At 61.3% G+C, this 17,124-nt stretch overlaps 1 long non-coding RNA gene across 1 annotated transcript in view; it reads left to right on the top strand.

Moving 5' to 3' along the window:
• The first annotated feature begins 14,213 nt into the window (after window positions 1–14,213).
• The window catches only part of LOC142051313 (uncharacterized), a 3,564-nt gene continuing 653 nt past the window's right edge, over window positions 14,214–17,124 (top strand). The window contains exon 1 of the long non-coding RNA XR_012658408.1: window positions 14,214–14,721. This is a non-coding gene — a long non-coding RNA (uncharacterized LOC142051313). The remainder of the gene's footprint in view (window positions 14,722–17,124) is intronic.

The following is a 17,124-nucleotide window of genomic DNA, read 5'->3' on the forward strand; positions in this document are numbered from 1 at the left end:
GTTGGCTCTATGAGCCCGTTGTGGTAATTTTTCTTTGTGGACGCATGCGAGGAGCCGAGCGGGATCCGGGCACCGGAGGGGAATCGCACGGGGTGAGCGGTGACGGGTGGGCTGAAGCGTAGCGATGCGTCCTGAGGGGTCGCGTTGCGGGTGGTTGCGAGCGACATGCGTTTGGCTCTTGCAGGTGGCGGGCGAGCCTCCAGATGGCAACCGGATCTGCTGGAGGCCAGGCAGGTGAGCTGTCGAGGGAAAGGTGCGTGTCTGAGACGGGGGCGGGGTTTGTGCGGGTATCCTGAGAGCCCCGCAGCACCCGAGCGGGTCCTTTCTTGCCTGGGTTCTTGCAGGTGCCGCACGCAGGCTTCGGAGGGGAGACGCCGCGTGCCGACGAGAGGTCCGAGAGGTGAGGGGCTCGAAGGCCAGGCGGCTGCTTGAGAGCAAGGTGTCGTACGGCCACTCAATTGAAGCGTTTGTCTCTGGCGTTGCAGGTTGTGCGCCGGCTGCCTTTGGGCCTGGATGCGCGTTGGAGGGGAGCTGGGTCGCAGAGGGGAGGGGCGCGGGGCCGGCGTGGTTCGTTCTTCCTTTTTTTTTGGCGGAGCGACGGTAACTTTGTGTATCCTGTGGTATCTCTAGGGGCCGCAGGGGATGGCGTTCGTCCTCGTCCGCAATGGGCGCGGAGCAGCCGGGTGCCTGGAGCAGCCGGGTGCGCGTGAGGTGGGGGGGCGTTGCGGGGGTGGGTCCTTGTTGAGCGATGGGATGCTGGCTGACGGCGCTGCTGCGTGTGTATTTTTGTTGTTTTTGTTTAGGTGATGAAAAGGCACCTGGCCCTTGGAGGACCGATGCAGTGGGCTGACTGTGCGCTTGTTCGTCTGAAGGATGGGTGGACCGAGGCTCTGGGCCCCTTGAAAGCTAAGTTGAGGCAACGGTGCTGGGGAAGGGGTTGGGGGAGGGAGGGGTTTTAAGGATGGTGCGGCGGAGCGGGCTGTCCGGGAAGCGGTCCCCTTTGAGAGCAGGGAAAAGGAGCGGGTTCCTCTTCAATGTGACGGGAACGCGTGCCGGGCAGGGCGGTTCCAGGCTGTGTGCGTTATTGTGCAGTGTGTGTGTTTTGTGTTGGGTGCCTCCGACCTTCCTCGGGTCTCGGTTGGTGTCTTTGCTCTTTAGGAGCCAGGCAGGTGCCTCGGCAGCGTTAGTAGGGCCCGGCGAGGCCCTAGGCGTGGGCTCGGCGCCCGTCGGGCGCCTCTCTTTTGGCGTCGCAAGCTTCCGGCGTGGATCGTTTTGGCGTCTCGGACGGTCGTCTTGGGCGGCGTCGTTCCCGGCTGCGTGAGCGGCGCCGCTCTGTCGCCGTGAGTTTTTTGGGACTGGCATTTCTTCCTTGCATCCTTAGGCGGTTAGGTCTGGAAGCCGGGCTGGTTGCGCGTCCGTCGTCTCGGTTGTGAGAGGAAGCGCTTGTCACGGGCCGCGAAGCTGTCGGCGTTCTCTGGCGTTGCCGTAGGGCCTGCCGACGTCGCCGTCGGGGTCCCGCAGGCGGTCTTGCCGGACGGGGGGGGTTCCGTCTGGGTGCCGTCGTTCTCTCCGAGAGCTGCCTCTCATCCTTCGGGGCGCGTTGCCTGTAGCGCTCTGTGTAGCGTTGTCCCGCGTTTGTCTTGGAGCCGCCCTGCCCGGGGATGTAGAGTCAGGGCGAGGTGGGTGGTGCTGGCATCTAGGGATGCGCCCAGGCTTTGGGGGGGGCGGGGGGAAGGTGGGGGGGAAGGAGTTTTGCAGCCGTCTTGGATCGAGTGGCTGTCGTCGGGGGGTGAGGGAAGTAATTCCTGTTGGGTTTTGTGGGCCCCCAGGGAACAACCGTAGGTGTGCGGGGGAGGGAGCTAGAGTCTCAGCTGAGCAGGTAGCGTGTCAAGGGTGTTCTGGCGTGTCTGTGTGCTGGGCTTAATGTTTGATGTATTGTGCTCATGTTTAAGAGCCGCCCTAGTTGGGCTCTCGAGGGGTGTTCCTACATGCGATCGAGACCTGTGTCGTGGTTCGGCTGTCGCCGTGCACGCAGGTGACTTGTTTGGCATCGGTTTGGTAGGTGCCGAGGGAGGAGTCGTGCAGGGTGATGGAGGACGGCGCTGTCAGCAGGTGGGTTGGTGTGCGGTGTATCTAGAGGGAAGATGTGGCTGTTGGCTCTATGAGCCCGTTGTGGTAATTTTTCTTTGTGGACGCATGCGAGGAGCCGAGCGGGATCTGGGCACCGGAGGGGAATCGCACGGGGTGAGCGGTGACGGGTGGGCTGAAGCGTAGCGATGCGTCCTGAGGGGTCGCGTTGCGGGTGGTTGCGAGCGACATGCGTTTGGCTCTTGCAGGTGGCGGGCGAGCCTCCAGATGGCAACCGGATCTGCTGGAGGCCAGGCAGGTGAGCTGTCGAGGGAAAGGTGCGTGTCTGAGACGGGGGCGGGGTTTGTGCGGGTATCCTGAGAGCCCCGCAGCACCCGAGCGGGTCCTTTCTTGCCTGGGTTCTTGCAGGTGCCGCACGCAGGCTTCGGAGGGGAGACGCCGCGTGCCGACGAGAGGTCCGAGAGGTGAGGGGCTCGAAGGCCAGGCGGCTGCTTGAGAGCAAGGTGTCGTACGGCCACTCAATTGAAGCGTTTGTCTCTGGCGTTGCAGGTTGTGCGCCGGCTGCCTTTGGGCCTGGATGCGCGTTGGAGGGGAGCTGGGTCGCAGAGGGGAGGGGCGCGGGGCCGGCGTGGTTCGTTCTTCCTTTTTTTTTGGCGGAGCGACGGTAACTTTGTGTATCCTGTGGTATCTCTAGGGGCCGCAGGGGATGGTGTTCGTCCTCGTCCGCAATGGGCGCGGAGCAGCCGGGTGCGCGGAGCAGCCGGGTGCGCGGAGCAGCCGGGTGCGCGTGAGGTGGGGGGGCGTTGCGGGGGTGGGTCCTTGTTGAGCGATGGGATGCTGGCTGACGGCGCTGCTGCGTGTGTATTTTTGTTGTTTTTGTTTAGGTGATGAAAAGGCACCTGGCCCTTGGAGGACCGATGCAGTGGGCTGACTGTGCGCTTGTTCGTCTGAAGGATGGGTGGACCGAGGCTCTGGGCCCCTTGAAAGCTAAGTTGAGGCAACGGTGCTGGGGAAGGGGTTGGGGGAGGGAGGGGTTTTAAGGATGGTGCGGCGGAGCGGGCTGTCCGGGAAGCGGTCCCCTTTGAGAGCAGGGAAAAGGAGCGGGTTCCTCTTCAATGTGACGGGAACGCGTGCCGGGCAGGGCGGTTCCAGGCTGTGTGCGTTATTGTGCAGTGTGTGTGTTTTGTGTTGGGTGCCTCCGACCTTCCTCGGGTCTCGGTTGGTGTCTTTGCTCTTTAGGAGCCAGGCAGGTGCCTCGGCAGCGTTAGTAGGGCCCGGCGAGGCCCTAGTCGTGGGCTCGGCGCCCGTCGGGCGCTTCTCTTTTGGCGTCGCAAGCTTCGGGCGTGGATCGTTTTGGCGTCTCGGACGGTCGTCTTGGGCGGCGTCGTTCCCGGCTGCGTGAGCGGCGCCGCTCTGTCGCCGTGAGTTTTTTGGGACTGGCATTTCTTCCTTGCATCCTTAGGCGGTTAGGTCTGGAAGCCGGGCTGGTTGCGCGTCCGTCGTCTCGGTTGTGAGAGGAAGCGCTTGTCACGGGCCGCGAAGCTGTCGGCGTTCTCTGGCGTTGCCGTAGGGCCTGCCGACGTCGCCGTCGGGGTCCCGCAGGCGGTCTTGCCGGACGGGGGGGGTTCCGTCTGGGTGCCGTCGTTCTCTCCGAGAGCTGCCTCTCATCCTTCGGGGCGCGTTGCCTGTAGCGCTCTGTGTAGCGTTGTCCCGCGTTTGTCTTGGAGCCGCCCTGCCCGGGGATGTAGAGTCAGGGCGAGGTGGGTGGTGCTGGCATCTAGGGATGCGCCCAGGCTTTGGGGGGGGCGGGGGGAAGGTGGGGGGGAAGGAGTTTTGCAGCCGTCTTGGATCGAGTGGCTGTCGTCGGGGGGTGAGGGAAGTAATTCCTGTTGGGTTTTGCGGGCCCCCAGGGAACAACCGTAGGTGTGCGGGGGAGGGAGCTAGAGTCTCAGCTGAGCAGGTAGCGTGTCAAGGGTGTTCTGGCGTGTCTGTGTGCTGGGCTTAATGTTTGATGTATTGTGCTCATGTTTAAGAGCCGCCCTAGTTGGGCTCTCGAGGGGTGTTCCTACATGCGATCGAGACCTGTGTCGTGGTTCGGCTGTCGCCGTGCACGCAGGTGACTTGTTTGGCATCGGTTTGGCAGGTGCCGAGGGAGGAGTCGTGCAGGGTGATGGAGGACGGCGCTGTCAGCAGGTGGGTTGGTGTGCGGTGTATCTAGAGGGAAGATGTGGCTGTTGGCTCTATGAGCCCGTTGTGGTAATTTTTCTTTGTGGACGCATGCGAGGAGCCGAGCGGGATCCGGGCACCGGAGGGGAATCGCACGGGGTGAGCGGTGACGGGTGGGCTGAAGCGTAGCAATGCGTCCTGAGGGGTCGCGTTGCGGGTGGTTGCGAGCGACATGCGTTTGGCTCTTGCAGGTGGCGGGCGAGCCTCCAGATGGCAACCGGATCTGCTGGAGGCCAGGCAGGTGAGCTGTCGAGGGAAAGGTGCGTGTCTGAGACGGGGGCGGGGTTTGTGCGGGTATCCTGAGAGCCCCGCAGCACCCGAGCGGGTCCTTTCTTGCCTGGGTTCTTGCAGGTGCCGCACGCAGGCTTCGGAGGGGAGACGCCGCGTGCCGACGAGAGGTCCGAGAGGTGAGGGGCTCGAAGGCCAGGCGGCTGCTTGAGAGCAAGGTGTCGTACGGCCACTCAATTGAAGCGTTTGTCTCTGGCGTTGCAGGTTGTGCGCCGGCTGCCTTTGGGCCTGGATGCGCGTTTGAGGGGAGCTGGGTCGCAGAGGGGAGGGGCGCGGGGCCGGCGTGGTTCGTTCTTCCTTTTTTTTTGGCGGAGCGACGGTAACTTTGTGTATCCTGTGGTATCTCTAGGGGCCGCAGGGGATGGTGTTCGTCCTCGTCCGCAATGGGCGCGGAGCAGCCGGGTGCGCGTGAGGTGGGGGGGCGTTGCGGGGGTGGGTCCTTGTTGAGCGATGGGATGCTGGCTGACGGCGCTGCTGCGTGTGTATTTTTGTTGTTTTTGTTTAGGTGATGAAAAGGCACCTGGCCCTTGGAGGACCGATGCAGTGGGCTGACTGTGCGCTTGTTCGTCTGAAGGATGGGTGGACCGAGGCTCTGGGCCCCTTGAAAGCTAAGTTGAGGCAACGGTGCTGGGGAAGGGGTTGGGGGAGGGAGGGGTTTTAAGGATGGTGCGGCGGAGCGGGCTGTCCGGGAAGCGGTCCCCTTTGAGAGCAGGGAAAAGGAGCGGGTTCCTCTTCAATGTGACGGGAACGCGTGCCGGGCAGGGCGGTTCCAGGCTGTGTGCGTTATTGTGCAGTGTGTGTGTTTTGTGTTGGGTGCCTCCGACCTTCCTCGGGTCTCGGTTGGTGTCTTTGCTCTTTAGGAGCCAGGCAGGTGCCTCGGCAGCGTTAGTAGGGCCTGGCGAGGCCCTAGGCGTGGGCTCGGTGCCCGTCGGGCGCCTCTCTTTTGGCATCGCAAGCTTCCGGCGTGGATCGTTTTGGCGTCTCGGACGGTCGTCTTGGGCGGCGTCGTTCCCGGCTGCGTGAGCGGCGCCGCTCTGTCGCCGTGAGTTTTTTGGGACTGGCATTTCTTCCTTGCATCCTTAGGCGGTTAGGTCTGGAAGCCGGGCTGGTTGCGCGTCCGTCGTCTCGGTTGTGAGAGGAAGCGCTTGTCACGGGCCGCGAAGCTGTCGGCGTTCTCTGGCGTTGCCGTAGGGCCTGCCGACGTCGCCGTCGGGGTCCCGCAGGCGGTCTTGCCGGACGGGGGGGGTTCCGTCTGGGTGCCGTCGTTCTCTCCGAGAGCTGCCTCTCATCCTTCGGGGCGCGTTGCCTGTAGCGCTCTGTGTAGCGTTGTCCCGCGTTTGTCTTGGAGCCGCCCTGCCCGGGGATGTAGAGTCAGGGCGAGGTGGGTGGTGCTGGCATCTAGGGATGCGCCCAGGCTTTGGGGGGGGCGGGGGGAAGGTGGGGGGGAAGGAGTTTTGCAGCCGTCTTGGATCGAGTGGCTGTCGTCGGGGGGTGAGGGAAGTAATTCCTGTTGGGTTTTGCGGGCCCCCAGGGAACAACTGTAGGTGTGCGGGGGAGGGAGCTAGAGTCTCAGCTGAGCAGGTAGCGTGTCAAGGGTGTTCTGGCGTGTCTGTGTGCTGGGCTTAATGTTTGATGTATTGTGCTCATGTTTAAGAGCCGCCCTAGTTGGGCTCTCGAGGGGTGTTCCTACATGCGATCGAGACCTGTGTCGTGGTTCGGCTGTCGCCGTGCACGCAGGTGACTTGTTTGGCATCGGTTTGGCAGGTGCCGAGGGAGGAGTCGTGCAGGGTGATGGAGGACGGCGCTGTCAGCAGGTGGGTTGGTGTGCGGTGTATCTAGAGGGAAGATGTGGCTGTTGGCTCTATGAGCCCGTTGTGGTAATTTTTCTTTGTGGACGCATGCGAGGAGCCGAGCGGGATCCGGGCACCGGAGGGGAATCGCACGGGGTGAGCGGTGACGGGTGGGCTGAAGCGTAGCGATGCGTCCTGAGGGGTCGCGTTGCGGGTGGTTGCGAGCGACATGCGTTTGGCTCTTGCAGGTGGCGGGCGAGCCTCCAGATGGCAACCGGATCTGCTGGAGGCCAGGCAGGTGAGCTGTCGAGGGAAAGGTGCGTGTCTGAGACGGGGGCGGGGTTTGTGCGGGTATCCTGAGAGCCCCGCAGCACCCGAGCGGGTCCTTTCTTGCCTGGGTTCTTGCAGGTGCCGCACGCAGGCTTCGGAGGGGAGACGCCGCGTGCCGACGAGAGGTCCGAGAGGTGAGGGGCTCGAAGGCCAGGCGGCTGCTTGAGAGCAAGGTGTCGTACGGCCACTCAATTGAAGCGTTTGTCTCTGGCGTTGCAGGTTGTGCGCCGGCTGCCTTTGGGCCTGGATGCGCGTTGGAGGGGAGCTGGGTCGCAGAGGGGAGGGGCGCGGGGCCAGCGTGGTTCGTTCTTCCTTTTTTTTTGGCGGAGCGACGGTAACTTTGTGTATCCTGTGGTATCTCTAGGGGCCGCAGGGGATGGCGTTCGTCCTCGTCCGCAATGGGCGCGGAGCAGCCGGGTGCGCGGAGCAGCCGGGTGCGCGTGAGGTGGGGGGGCGTTGCGGGGGTGGGTCCTTGTTGAGCGATGGGATGCTGGCTGACGGCGCTGCTGCGTGTGTATTTTTGTTGTTTTTGTTTAGGTGATGAAAAGGCACCTGGCCCTTGGAGGACCGATGCAGTGGGCTGACTGTGCGCTTGTTCGTCTGAAGGATGGGTGGACCGAGGCTCTGGGCCCCTTGAAAGCTAAGTTGAGGCAACGGTGCTGGGGAAGGGGTTGGGGGAGGGAGGGGTTTTAAGGATGGTGCGGCGGAGCGGGCTGTCCGGGAAGCGGTCCCCTTTGAGAGCAGGGAAAAGGAGCGGGTTCCTCTTCAATGTGACGGGAACGCGTGCCGGGCAGGGCGGTTCCAGGCTGTGTGCGTTATTGTGCAGTGTGTGTGTTTTGTGTTGGGTGCCTCCGACCTTCCTCGGGTCTCGGTTGGTGTCTTTGCTCTTTAGGAGCCAGGCAGGTGCCTCGGCAGCGTTAGTAGGGCCTGGCGAGGCCCTAGGCGTGGGCTCGGTGCCCGTCGGGCGCCTCTCTTTTGGCATCGCAAGCTTCCGGCGTGGATCGTTTTGGCGTCTCGGACGGTCGTCTTGGGCGGCGTCGTTCCCGGCTGCGTGAGCGGCGCCGCTCTGTCGCCGTGAGTTTTTTGGGACTGGCATTTCTTCCTTGCATCCTTAGGCGGTTAGGTCTGGAAGCCGGGCTGGTTGCGCGTCCGTCGTCTCGGTTGTGAGAGGAAGCGCTTGTCACGGGCCGCGAAGCTGTCGGCGTTCTCTGGCGTTGCCGTAGGGCCTGCCGACGTCGCCGTCGGGGTCCCGCAGGCGGTCTTGCCGGACGGGGGGGGTTCCGTCTGGGTGCCGTCGTTCTCTCCGAGAGCTGCCTCTCATCCTTCGGGGCGCGTTGCCTGTAGCGCTCTGTGTAGCGTTGTCCCGCGTTTGTCTTGGAGCCGCCCTGCCCGGGGATGTAGAGTCAGGGCGAGGTGGGTGGTGCTGGCATCTAGGGATGCGCCCAGGCTTTGGGGGGGGGCGGGGGGAAGGTGGGGGGGAAGGAGTTTTGCAGCCGTCTTGGATCGAGTGGCTGTCGTCGGGGGGTGAGGGAAGTAATTCCTGTTGGGTTTTGCGGGCCCCCAGGGAACAACTGTAGGTGTGCGGGGGAGGGAGCTAGAGTCTCAGCTGAGCAGGTAGCGTGTCAAGGGTGTTCTGGCGTGTCTGTGTGCTGGGCTTAATGTTTGATGTATTGTGCTCATGTTTAAGAGCCGCCCTAGTTGGGCTCTCGAGGGGTGTTCCTACATGCGATCGAGACCTGTGTCGTGGTTCGGCTGTCGCCGTGCACGCAGGTGACTTGTTTGGCATCGGTTTGGCAGGTGCCGAGGGAGGAGTCGTGCAGGGTGATGGAGGACGGCGCTGTCAGCAGGTGGGTTGGTGTGCGGTGTATCTAGAGGGAAGATGTGGCTGTTGGCTCTATGAGCCCGTTGTGGTAATTTTTCTTTGTGGACGCATGCGAGGAGCCGAGCGGGATCCGGGCACCGGAGGGGAATCGCACGGGGTGAGCGGTGACGGGTGGGCTGAAGCGTAGCGATGCGTCCTGAGGGGTCGCGTTGCGGGTGGTTGCGAGCGACATGCGTTTGGCTCTTGCAGGTGGCGGGCGAGCCTCCAGATGGCAACCGGATCTGCTGGAGGCCAGGCAGGTGAGCTGTCGAGGGAAAGGTGCGTGTCTGAGACGGGGGCGGGGTTTGTGCGGGTATCCTGAGAGCCCCGCAGCACCCGAGCGGGTCCTTTCTTGCCTGGGTTCTTGCAGGTGCCGCACGCAGGCTTCGGAGGGGAGACGCCGCGTGCCGACGAGAGGTCCGAGAGGTGAGGGGCTCGAAGGCCAGGCGGCTGCTTGAGAGCAAGGTGTCGTACGGCCACTCAATTGAAGCGTTTGTCTCTGGCGTTGCAGGTTGTGCGCCGGCTGCCTTTGGGCCTGGATGCGCGTTTGAGGGGAGCTGGGTCGCAGAGGGGAGGGGCGCGGGGCCGGCGTGGTTCGTTCTTCCTTTTTTTTTGGCGGAGCGACGGTAACTTTGTGTATCCTGTGGTATCTCTAGGGGCCGCAGGGGATGGCGTTCGTCCTCGTCCGCAATGGGCGCGGAGCAGCCGGGTGCGCGGAGCAGCCGGGTGCGCGTGAGGTGGGGGGGCGTTGCGGGGGTGGGTCCTTGTTGAGCGATGGGATGCTGGCTGACGGTGCTGCTGCGTGTGTATTTTTGTTTGTTTTTGTTTAGGTGATGAAAAGGCACCTGGCCCTTGGAGGACCGATGCAGTGGGCTGACTGTGCGCTTGTTCGTCTGAAGGATGGGTGGACCGAGGCTCTGGGCCCCTTGAAAGCTAAGTTGAGGCAACGGTGCTGGGGAAGGGGTTGGGGGAGGGAGGGGTTTTAAGGATGGTGCGGCGGAGCGGGCTGTCCGGGAAGCGGTCCCCTTTGAGAGCAGGGAAAAGGAGCGGGTTCCTCTTCAATGTGACGGGAACGTGTGCCGGGCAGGGCGGTTCCAGGCTGTGTGCGTTATTGTGCAGTGTGTGTGTTTTGTGTTGGGTGCCTCCGACCTTCCTCGGGTCTCGGTTGGTGTCTTTGCTCTTTAGGAGCCAGGCAGGTGCCTCGGCAGCGTTAGTAGGGCCCGGCGAGGCCCTAGGCGTGGGCTCGGCGCCCGTCGGGCGCCTCTCTTTTGGCGTCGCAAGCTTCCGGCGTGGATCGTTTTGGCGTCTCGGACGGTCGTCTTGGGCGGCGTCGTTCCCGGCTGCGTGAGCGGCGCCGCTCTGTCGCCGTGAGTTTTTTGGGACTGGCATTTCTTCCTTGCATCCTTAGGCGGTTAGGTCTGGAAGCCGGGCTGGTTGCGCGTCCGTCGTCTCGGTTGTGAGAGGAAGCGCTTGTCACGGGCCGCGAAGCTGTCGGCGTTCTCTGGCGTTGCCGTAGGGCCTGCCGACGTCGCCGTCGGGGTCCCGCAGGCGGTCTTGCCGGACGGGGGGGGTTCCGTCTGGGTGCCGTCGTTCTCTCCGAGAGCTGCCTCTCATCCTTCGGGGCGCGTTGCCTGTAGCGCTCTGTGTAGCGTTGTCCCGCGTTTGTCTTGGAGCCGCCCTGCCCGGGGATGTAGAGTCAGGGCGAGGTGGGTGGTGCTGGCATCTAGGGATGCGCCCAGGCTTTGGGGGGGGGCGGGGGGAAGGTGGGGGGGAAGGAGTTTTGCAGCCGTCTTGGATCGAGTGGCTGTCGTCGGGGGGGTGAGGGAAGTAATTCCTGTTGGGTTTTGTGGGCCCCCAGGGAACAACCGTAGGTGTGCGGGGGAGGGAGCTAGAGTCTCAGCTGAGCAGGTAGCGTGTCAAGGGTGTTCTGGCGTGTCTGTGTGCTGGGCTTAATGTTTGATGTATTGTGCTCATGTTTAAGAGCCGCCCTAGTTGGGCTCTCGAGGGGTGTTCCTACATGCGATCGAGACCTGTGTCGTGGTTCGGCTGTCGCCGTGCACGCAGGTGACTTGTTTGGCATCGGTTTGGCAGGTGCCGAGGGAGGAGTCGTGCAGGGTGATGGAGGACGGCGCTGTCAGCAGGTGGGTTGGTGTGCGGTGTATCTAGAGGGAAGATGTGGCTGTTGGCTCTATGAGCCCGTTGTGGTAATTTTTCTTTGTGGACGCATGCGAGGAGCCGAGCGGGATCTGGGCACCGGAGGGGAATCGCACGGGGTGAGCGGTGACGGGTGGGCTGAAGCGTAGCGATGCGTCCTGAGGGGTCGCGTTGCGGGTGGTTGCGAGCGACATGCGTTTGGCTCTTGCAGGTGGCGGGCGAGCCTCCAGATGGCAACCGGATCTGCTGGAGGCCAGGCAGGTGAGCTGTCGAGGGAAAGGTGCGTGTCTGAGACGGGGGGGGGGTTTGTGCGGGTATCCTGAGAGCCCCGCAGCACCCGAGCGGGTCCTTTCTTGCCTGGGTTCTTGCAGGTGCCGCACGCAGGCTTCGGAGGGGAGACGCCGCGTGCCGACGAGAGGTCCGAGAGGTGAGGGGCTCGAAGGCCAGGCGGCTGCTTGAGAGCAAGGTGTCGTACGGCCACTCAATTGAAGCGTTTGTCTCTGGCGTTGCAGGTTGTGCGCCGGCTGCCTTTGGGCCTGGATGCGCGTTTGAGGGGAGCTGGGTCGCAGAGGGGAGGGGCGCGGGGCCGGCGTGGTTCGTTCTTCCTTTTTTTTTGGCGGAGCGACGGTAACTTTGTGTATCCTGTGGTATCTCTAGGGGCCGCAGGGGATGGCGTTCGTCCTCGTCCGCAATGGGCGCGGAGCAGCCGGGTGCGCGTGAGGTGGGGGGCGTTGCGGGGGTGGGTCCTTGTTGAGCGATGGGATGCTGGCTGACGGCGCTGCTGCGTGTGTATTTTTGTTGTTTTTGTTTAGGTGATGAAAAGGCACCTGGCCCTTGGAGGACCGATGCAGTGGGCTGACTGTGCGCTTGTTCGTCTGAAGGATGGGTGGACCGAGGCTCTGGGCCCCTTGAAAGCTAAGTTGAGGCAACGGTGCTGGGGAAGGGGTTGGGGGAGGGAGGGGTTTTAAGGATGGTGCGGCGGAGCGGGCTGTCCGGGAAGCGGTCCCCTTTGAGAGCAGGGAAAAGGAGCGGGTTCCTCTTCAATGTGACGGGAACGCGTGCCGGGCAGGGCGGTTCCAGGCTGTGTGCGTTATTGTGCAGTGTGTGTGTTTTGTGTTGGGTGCCTCCGACCTTTCTCGGGTCTCGGTTGGTGTCTTTGCTCTTTAGGAGCCAGGCAGGTGCCTCGGCAGCGTTAGTAGGGCCCGGCGAGGCCCTAGGCGTGGGCTCGGCGCCCGTCGGGCGCCTCTCTTTTGGCGTCGCAAGCTTCCGGCGTGGATCGTTTTGGCGTCTCGGACGGTCGTCTTGGGCGGCGTCGTTCCCGGCTGCGTGAGCGGCGCCGCTCTGTCGCGGTGAGTTTTTTGGGACTGGCATTTCTTCCTTGCATCCTTAGGCGGTTAGGTCTGGAAGCCGGGCTGGTTGCGCGTCCGTCGTCTCGGTTGTGAGAGGAAGCGCTTGTCACGGGCCGCGAAGCTGTCGGCGTTCTCTGGCGTTGCCGTAGGGCCTGCCGACGTCGCCGTCGGGGTCCTGCAGGCGGTCTTGCCGGACGGGGGGGGTTCCGTCTGGGTGCCGTCGTTCTCTCCGAGAGCTGCCTCTCATCCTTCGGGGCGCGTTGCCTGTAGCGCTCTGTGTAGCGTTGTCCCACGTTTGTCTTGGAGCCGCCCTGCCCGGGGATGTAGAGTCAGGGCGAGGTGGGTGGTGCTGGCATCTAGGGATGCGCCCAGGCTTTGGGGGGGGCGGGGGGAAGGTGGGGGGGAAGGAGTTTTGCAGCCGTCTTGGATCGAGTGGCTGTCGTCGGGGGGTGAGGGAAGTAATTCCTGTTGGGTTTTGTGGGCCCCCAGGGAACAACCGTAGGTGTGCGGGGGAGGGAGCTAGAGTCTCAGCTGAGCAGGTAGCGTGTCAAGGGTGTTCTGGCGTGTCTGTGTGCTGGGCTTAATGTTTGATGTATTGTGCTCATGTTTAAGAGCCGCCCTAGTTGGGCTCTCGAGGGGTGTTCCTACATGCGATCGAGACCTGTGTCGTGGTTCGGCTGTCGCCGTGCACGCAGGTGACTTGTTTGGCATCGGTTTGGCAGGTGCCGAGGGAGGAGTCGTGCAGGGTGATGGAGGACGGCGCTGTCAGCAGGTGGGTTGGTGTGCGGTGTATCTAGAGGGAAGATGTGGCTGTTGGCTCTATGAGCCCGTTGTGGTAATTTTTCTTTGTGGACGCATGCGAGGAGCCGAGCGGGATCTGGGCACCGGAGGGGAATCGCACGGGGTGAGCGGTGACGGGTGGGCTGAAGCGTAGCGATGCGTCCTGAGGGGTCGCGTTGCGGGTGGTTGCGAGCGACATGCGTTTGGCTCTTGCAGGTGGCGGGCGAGCCTCCAGATGGCAACCGGATCTGCTGGAGGCCAGGCAGGTGAGCTGTCGAGGGAAAGGTGCGTGTCTGAGACGGGGGCGGGGTTTGTGCGGGTATCCTGAGAGCCCCGCAGCACCCGAGCGGGTCCTTTCTTGCCTGGGTTCTTGCAGGTGCCGCACGCAGGCTTCGGAGGGGAGACGCCGCGTGCCGACGAGAGGTCCGAGAGGTGAAGGGCTCGAAGGCCAGGCGGCTGCTTGAGAGCAAGGTGTCGTACGGCCACTCAATTGAAGCGTTTGTCTCTGGCGTTGCAGGTTGTGCGCCGGCTGCCTTTGGGCCTGGATGCGCGTTTGAGGGGAGCTGGGTCGCAGAGGGGAGGGGCGCGGGGCCGGTGTGGTTCGTTCTTCCTTTTTTTTTGGCGGAGCGACGGTAACTTTGTGTATCCTGTGGTATCTCTAGGGGCCGCAGGGGATGGCGTTCGTCCTCGTCCGCAATGGGCGCGGAGCAGCCGGGTGCGCGTGAGGTGGGGGGCGTTGCGGGGGTGGGTCCTTGTTGAGCGATGGGATGCTGGCTGACGGCGCTGCTGCGTGTGTATTTTTGTTGTTTTTGTTTAGGTGATGAAAAGGCACCTGGCCCTTGGAGGACCGATGCAGTGGGCTGACTGTGCGCTTGTTCGTCTGAAGGATGGGTGGACCGAGGCTCTGGGCCCCTTGAAAGCTAAGTTGAGGCAACGGTGCTGGGGAAGGGGTTGGGGGAGGGAGGGGTTTTAAGGATGGTGCGGCGGAGCGGGCTGTCCGGGAAGCGGTCCCCTTTGAGAGCAGGGAAAAGGAGCGGGTTCCTCTTCAATGTGACGGGAACGCGTGCCGGGCAGGGCGGTTCCAGGCTGTGTGCGTTATTGTGCAGTGTGTGTGTTTTGTGTTGGGTGCCTCCGACCTTCCTTGGGTCTCGGTTGGTGTCTTTGCTCTTTAGGAGCCAGGCAGGTGCCTCGGCAGCGTTAGTAGGGCCCGGCGAGGCCCTAGGCGTGGGCTCGGCGCCCGTCGGGCGCCTCTCTTTTGGCGTCGCAAGCTTCCGGCGTGGATCGTTTTGGCATCTCGGGTGTTTCTGGCTGGTGGTCTTGTGCCGCGCCGTTCCCGGCCCTGTGAGCGGCTCTGCTCGCTAGCTGTCGCTTTTATGGACTGGCACTTCTTCCTTGCGTTTTCAGGGGCTGAGGTCTTGAAGGCGGGCTGCTTGCGCATCCATCTCGTCAGTTTTGAGAGGAAGCGCTTGTCCCCGCCCACGAAGGTCTTGTCGTTTTCTGGCGTGGCGCTAGGAGCACGCTAGGGTTCTGCGTGTGCTCTTCCCGGATGGAGGTTTCCTGTATGTGCGTCGTCGGTCTCGCTGAGTGACTTGGCTTGTTTTTTGAGGTGTGTTGTTGTTGGCGTTCTGTGTAGGGTTTGTCTGTGGTTGTGGTGTGTTGGCTTGGAGCCGCCCTGCCTGGGGGTGTCGAGTCAGGGCAAGGTGGCAAAGGAGCGTTTGAGGTGAACTGGGTTGCAGACAAGAGGGGTGTGGAGCTGTTGATTTTTGTAGAAAGTGCAGTGGCAACTCTATATGCTTTTGTCTCTAGTGGCCGCAAAGGATGGTGACCGTCCAAGTCCAGCACGGGTAAGGAGCAGGTGAGAGGAGAAGCCAGGTGCATGTGAGGTGGGGGGTGTTGCGGGGTAGGTCCTTGTGGAGTGATGTGATGGTGACAACACTATTGAGTGTGGATTGTTGTGGGGTTTTCTTTAGGTGAAGGAATATATGTTCCTCCCTTTGGTAACCATCATCTTTGGGTGACTGCACACTACTAAAATTCCTCTGACACTTGTACGGTTGAATGCACGTACTGTTGTACTGGTGTATGTATATGCCTGCACAGATTCCTCCAGCTCTTGTTTGTTGGAACATATCATCTATGTAGTTTCTATTGTAGAGTTCTTTATTGTTGTGTATCTGTATAGCTGTCCTGTGTGACTCGTGTGGCTGAGTGTGTGTACCTAGGCACTTACCTCCGCTGTCTTGTACGGTTGCACATATGTAGTGCTTGTTGTACCCTGTTTGCCTGTTGTAGTTGAGTGAATGTCCATAGTTAATCTACCACTGCGGTGTGGTGGAAGCATTCGCCCGTGTACATCATTGCTGCGTGCGATCAATTAGAGCTGGTGTGGTATCGTTGGATGTACATTCACACATCCTTGCGTAGTGAGGTTGAGTGAATGCAGAAGTCAATATTGGCTGCCTGTGTTCTATGGGTGAATGTAGTTTGAAATGAACCAGGGACACGGGTAGCGACATATATTTTGTAGAAACTGTCTTTGATAACGTTGTGCAGTGTGGGGTGTTCACGGAGTTTTGAGGGTTGGGTTTGGTGGTGGTAGCTAACAGCAAACTTGTTCCACAGGATTAAAAATAAAATTAGAATAAAAAAAACCCCAGCTGGGGGAATTTTTTTTCCCCGGTCCCGGCCGCTCTGTGAGGCGACGTTCATCGGCAACGTTTGGGTGGAGGTCAGGCTCTGGGATGGGGTTTTGGCAGGCAGGGCAATTTTTTGAGGCGCCTGGGAGCGGAGTTCCCAGGGAGCGCCGGAGGAGCAGGGTGACAGGCGGTGGATCGGCTCGGTGGAGAGGAAGGCGCGATAGACACGGTGGGCGGATGAGCGGTTTGGTGGAAACCTTTGTGAGGTTGCCGGGTGGAATGCGTGCTTTGGTAGGGTTGTGAGGCTTGGTGGTACGGGGTTTTTGCAGGCAGGGCCCTTTTTGAGGCGCTGGGTTGTGTGGGTGAATGTAGGTATGGGACTACATGTGTCCCTGGTATGTTGCAGTCCTTTGCATCTACCTCCTTTGATAGGGTTGTGTGGCGTGGGGTGTTCACGGTGTTTTGAGGGTTGGGTTTGGTGGTGGTAGCTAACAGCAAACTTTTTCCACAGAAATAAAAATAAAAGTAGAATAAAAAAACCCCAGCTGGGGGATTTTTTTTTTTCTCCCCCGGCTGGGGTTTTTTTTCCCCGGTCCCGGCCACTCTGCGAGGCGACGTTCATCGCCAACGTTTGGGCAGAGGTCAGGCTCTGGGACGGGGTTTTGGCAGGCAGGGCAATTTTTTGAGGCGCCTGGGAGCGTAGTTCCCAGGGAGCGCCGGAGGAGCAGGGTGACAGGCGGTGGATCGGCTCGGTGGAGAGGAAGGAGCGATAGACACGGTGGGCGGATGAGCGGTTTGGTGGAAACCTTTGTGAGGTTGCCAGGTTCAATGCGTGTGTCAGTAGAGGTCTGATGTTTGGTGGTGTGGGGTGTTGTTGGAGATGTCCTTGTCGGGCTGAGATGCAGTCTTTGAAGAGGCTTAGAGATTGGGGATTTCTGAATCTGGGTTTTGTCTTCCATGGCTGGTGCTGGTTTCCTGAAGCGTTTATAGGCATTCTACAGCCAGTGTGTCAGGCAATGTGTAATAGGCATGTTTGGGTGGCTGTCCGGCTAGGCATAGGGTTTTGTGTGCTGTCTGGGTATATGGCATTGAAGGGGTGATGTTGGGATGTATGATACGATAGGTCTGGCTCGGTGTTGATGAAATTGCATATGGTGGCTTTTGGGTACGGGGAGTTGGAGTAGGTGGCCATTGTTTAGGTGGGCCAGCTTGAGAATGATGTGGGTTTACGGTCATTGTGTATGCCTAGGGTGTAGGGAAGTACCTTTGGTGTGGTTAGCGTATGTTATAAGGATGCTGGTTTGTCTGTCATAGGGGCGTTGAAGTGTAAGGTCTGCAGAGATGCGAGGAGGCATGTTGTCAGCCGATCGGTAGTATGCATAACAGAGGCAGTGTGGATTGGAAGAGGAAAAGGTATATTAGCAGAGCAGTAAGTGGACTACATAAGGAGAGCGAGCTTTGTGCCTAAGGTAACAGGGTCTGAGGCTCAGGTGGTAAGTGCTTGCTAGGAGCCTAAAGGAGTTACTCAATAGTCCTCTAATTATACTAGAACTGTAAGAGGTGACCCAATTAGTAGGGATGGGAAGTATCGGACCTAGGGAGGTAACGTTATCCTTGCAGGA

This window comes from Phalacrocorax aristotelis, unplaced genomic scaffold (assembly GCF_949628215.1).
Source record: "Phalacrocorax aristotelis unplaced genomic scaffold, bGulAri2.1 scaffold_193, whole genome shotgun sequence".
NCBI lineage: Eukaryota > Metazoa > Chordata > Aves > Suliformes > Phalacrocoracidae > Phalacrocorax > Phalacrocorax aristotelis.